Raw genomic sequence first — 5,431 nt, 5'->3', positions numbered from 1 at the left:
ATTCAAGTTCTTACCATCCTCCAAAACATCATACCCGGAACATGAGACCATACTAATATCAAGTGTTATATAGGCATGGTTGTCGCTCCGACAGGCAAAACATGCTTCAAGCAAACTCCAATTTCAGCCAAGGAAAAGACAAGCAGCAATCTGCATGTCTAAAACTGGGTGAGGGACAGAGGAAAAAGTGTCATCCCAATGTGGAAAGCAAAATTGTGTATAGCAAAGGCTCAGTGGGTGAAGCAAGAAGATAAAGGTCTCCGGAATGTGGCTAAGGCACACTAGAAAAAAAAAGCAGAGGTTAGGAGAAGGACCTCACCTCTTTTGACCACCTAAAGCAGCAGCTGTACTCATCCTCTTTTATTTCACCAGCTTCAGCTGTGCCCTCCTTGTCTTATACATATTTGGGTAACACTTATCCCTTCATATTGGCAAAAAATAAAAATAATAATCAGTGCAGTCTCCGAGTCCTGAACTACCGCCTGTATTTCCTCGGTGAGGCACAAGCCTGGACATTGACTTCCACTATGCATTTTCCTGTGTCACAGATGATCCCCCCAGAATTTTGTATACTAATACAAGGAGTTGCGAATCCTAGGCAACTATGCAAGCAAAGACATGGAAAATGGGAAAGTAGATTCTCTTTACTTACACCAAATGTGAGCTGTGTGGGGAAAGTATTAAGTGTCCTTAATTGAACAGACTCTAGTCAGAAGAATTTGCTAACATCGCAACATGCTGTTGCTAGTATGTGGGGACTGGTGGCTTATTTGTTTCTGTGGTATCAGTTTTTGTTATTATTTTCTTAAAAGTCAGCCATGATCAAAAGCTCAAATGTGCATGTGGCTTTTTTGCTGGCAGTCAGTCTGTGCCTGTTGCCAGAACTCACGCCTGTTTTTCATTTATTTTGAGTGTCTGAATAATATAGACAGTGTATTCTGTACATGATCTGTAACTGGAGGTGGCAGTGTTCTGCTACATCCTTTTTGTAGTCAGTTTTAGTCATGGAAAGTCCATTTTAATTCTCTCAGTCTTAATCTATCGCTTTTAAATAAGCAAAGTGAATGCACCAGTTTGAAAGTTGTAATAGGGAAGATTAATGTGATATGAAAAATGTCTTTACTTAAACAAAAAAGGTTTTCCAGAACCTTAGTTTTATTAATATATAAACAATGTTTATAAATTACATACAAAACATACTGTAGGGTAGCATCAGTTCTGTGTGCAGCAAAGGCAAACCCCTTTCTAACGCAAAAGGCATTTCTCTTTGTCACAGGTAGCTGGAGGTATGAATATGCTGCATGGTGGCTATAGTTATGCAACAGATTTTGGAAAAAAAGCAAGCTAGACATCGTGATAAAAATCCTTTGTTTTAGCCCCCTACTAGTAATAACCAAAGTTCTGCTTCAGTGCTTCAGAGCTACCTTTTTTTTTTTTTTTTCTTTCTGTGGGTGAGAAGTAGTTCACTTTGTGAAATATTGTGAAATACCGAACACTTTGTTAGTCCTGCAGAATTTGACTAATAGTGGAGATTTTACAGGAACAGAGGACTGATGGGAGGTGAGCTAAAGGAGAGTCTGTTACAGAATCCAGTTGCCCTGTGCTGGTCCCAGCTGCAAAAATGATAGTATATGTGTGTATTGATTTTTTTTACCAGCCAAACCACTGAGTGTACCTGAACCTGTAAAACAATAGAATATTGATCTATTAAAGAAAATGATCTATTTAATGTATCTATTCTCTTTACTAGTGCAGGGTGCAGAGAGACATCCATTTGCTGTTGTAGCCTGGCATACCTGTTCCACAGACATGTGGTGTAAATTGAATGTGTAAATTTAGCCCACATCTCCTGTTTAAAAATAATGAAATACTGGCTAAATGTTCCACTGTCAGTTTCCAGATACACCAAGTGGCTTGCACGGAGCCATTTGAAATAGAAGACCTATTAATAAGTAGAGCTGGATTTTTTTTCCAACCAGCAATTTGTTTAACAGGTTTCCACTGCAACTCCTAAATGATTTCACTTAAAAGGACACTGTGAATGTTAATTAAAAACATTCATTAGGGTTTTAATAATTCCTTAGAGGCTTTAAACACAAATCTGTTTCTGTACAAAAAATGTTTTTTTTTTCTTGTCTTCATCCATCTATGGAAATGAATGTATGTTGCTGGACTGTTAATACTGCTTCACCTCCAACCCCCTCTTTGCCTTGAGAAAATAAATATACTTTTTATTGGCGATGGGGAAAATTCACACTCACATTTTAATTTTCTTTTATGATAAACAATTGGAAATCAGAACTGGAACCCAGCCTTCTTCTGTTTGATCAGTTCAGACATCTCTTTTGGGGGAGTGGCTTGTGTAATGTTGGTTAGGTATGTAAGCATGATATGGTAGATCTGTTCCTATGTTACACCAGTACATCTTTGAAACCTCTGTTTGGTTGGCATCAGTATAGCTGGGAAAAAAAATCTAATTTGTGTTGATAATTTTTGTGAGCAATATGGTTAGGCAAAAACTGAAGATGGCTGAACATGCCACATAGATGAAATTCAGGGTTCCAGATTCATTGGGAGCTTTGCCATTAACATCAATGTGACCAAAATGTAATTATACATGAATATACAATGCACACAGGAACTCATGAGTCCTTTCATCATTCATGAAAAGGAATGGATATATGTGAATCTTTTCAAATCTTCATTAGGTATATTTTGACAGTATTTGCTGATTCTTTTTGCATATTTCCATACAGAGGAACCTAACTCAAATATTTAGACTCGTGCAAATTTTGACAATTGTGAGGCTGTATGATTATCCTTGTATGCCATATTTCTATGAAAGCAAGTCAGATTGTCATTTGTATTACTGGAATTTTAATCTACTTTCTTGGTCTTTCTCTTGTACTTTCTTAGTTCATGCAGTTGAAATCTAAGTCTCAATCTAATCTCATTCCATTGTTCAGGTCAATTTTTTCCCCTTTGTATTTCTACCAAATATTCCAATTCTGTCCAGGTGCGAGGCATAGTAAAGTACATGGTTTCAAATTAATGTTTTTTGTTTGTTTGATTTTTAATCTCTTGATTATTAAATATCTGTTTAAATCCATTTGCCCATACATTTCATTTGCATAACTGAATGGTTTTTTTTGTAGTGATGCATATTCTGTATATGCCAGCTCCAGAAGTCTTCAAGGAGAAGTGTATTTCATAGTTTTCACTTTGTGGTATATAAGGATTCTTATTTTTTGAATAAGTATTGATTGCATAGTACAATTGTACAAGCTTTACTTTTATTCAGAAGGAAAAGCTTGGCTGATGATGAACAAGAGCATTCATGGCAGTCCAATAGGGAAAATAATACCTTGACACCTGTAATGAACTCACTGTAAAATTTCATAAGAGCAAATGTTGCTGTGCAATGACTACTGTAAAACCAATATGAAATCCAAGATTTGACATTTTCATTTGAAGTATGGGACACTGTCTGTGGGTTTCTAGTTCTGAAAAATTTGCGTGGCATATTCCAGTGTTGCCTGATGTATTGGTAAGGAATAGCCAATCTCTTCTTAAAAGGACCTCAAAGGGACAAGAAGAGATTAACATTGAACAAGTATTCTTATAGCAAATACTATATCCTACCATGTTTTCCATATATTCAAGGAAGAGTAAGCAAGGGAGATATAACCATCTCTCAGATTAAATCCTTAATGCAGAACAGCTAAGGTTGGGCTCAGTCCAATATTAGTTAATAGCAGCATCCTAAAAAGCTGAAAATGTTTCTAAGGTCCCCCTAAGGAGAGCAGAAAGTGCTTTATACAGAGAAATAACAGTCAGGTTGTCATGATGAGACATAGTTCAACTCTGAGCATATCTACTTCCACTACACATTAATTCTCCAAGCTGGTACTCATTGACAGAAATTTCAAGGTGTTTTTCTAGCCTGGCAGCTCTCTTACAGACTCCTACATAGTCAGAGCTTGAGGTCAAAGTTTATGTAGGCACACACCTATATAAAGCACTTCTGTTCAACCCTTTTGAATCTTCATGGTCCTGGCTATCAGTGGCTATACCTGGATCACTTTTCACTTAAGACTTTAAAGCAGATAAAAGCTGGAGAGCTGTAATAAACAGATTTACTACATAACATACAGGGTTTCCCCCTATTCTTTGCCTTATTAACATGCCAAGTGGTTCATTGGTAATGTTTGCTTTGATACTCACAAATCTGCTTGTCCTGCAGACATTAGGTGCTATAAAGATGTCACTCTCAGAACAGCACTTTTGAAAATGCTGTTCTCAGGAAATTTTTGCTATTTCTCATTACCCATCTTGGCTGATCTTCAGTGTTTAACTTTGCAGTGCAGCTTGTAATATGAGACCAAAAATAGAGGAATGTGGAAAATACTCCGCAGTACCACTCTTTAAAATGTTTGAGCAGTCACCATAGACTTTCAGTATTTCATACCCACAAAGCAAGGCAGCTGGTTGCTGAATTAACAGCTAAGATGACTATTCAAATCAGACTTAGTGTGTTTAAAACGACCTAACATTTATTCAGCATCACCAATTACAAAACTCTCTGTTACATGCCTAGATAACCTTGTTGTCTGTCAGATAAGTCAACTGTTTCTATTCCTATGCAGCCATATAATTGCATGAGAGACTATTAAAAAGTTTTCCTTGACTATCTTATGCAATGACTGTTGCCATTTGGAAAATAAATGTTCCCCTCTACCGACCATCACAGAAAATGAAAGAGTATCAGATGTGGCTTGTGAGAATATTTGCTTATAATACATGACAGTTGGTTTTGAAATTCATCTCTGCTCTTGGGGACATTGGGTCTCACCTCCCACTTTTCAGAATAGTGTTTTAAGGCAGGAGGTAACCTCTGTAGAAAAACTTTCTGTTCCTCAACTAACACTGTTCCAACCCTTTTAAAGGCCAAAGACAAAGTGAATATAATGCTTCATTAAGGCAAAAGACTGTGATCCATTTCCCGTGTTTTACAAAAACTGGAAAAGTTTTCCAGATCAGTTTTGGAGGACTAGCTTTGCAAAACTGCAGGCTGGAAAAGTTCAGGATGAAAAGAACTAGAAAATACTGTGAAACAGATTGCAATAGAAAATCCTATATTATATTCATGAAGATATGAAAAGTACTGTTACACAGCCAGAGAGTTACTTTGCCACCTTGGAACAAACAAGCATTTCGCATGGTTTCAAATATTCATTATCTCAAATGTTTTGACCATATTGTCTTTAAAAAATACTACATTGTGAACAAATAGATTCCTTTACATTTTTCAAATTCAGTCTCAAAAGACTTCAGCATAAACATATGTTAAAACTGCTCATTTTGAAAGGAGGTAGGGAATAGCCTTGATGAACAAGTTTTATAATACATGTAAATGGAAAAGGAGGCAACA

This window comes from Netta rufina (assembly GCF_964035555.1).
Source record: "Netta rufina genome assembly, chromosome: 4".
Classification (NCBI taxonomy): Eukaryota; Metazoa; Chordata; class Aves; order Anseriformes; family Anatidae; genus Netta; species Netta rufina.
Note: the sequence above shows the minus strand (reverse complement) of the source record.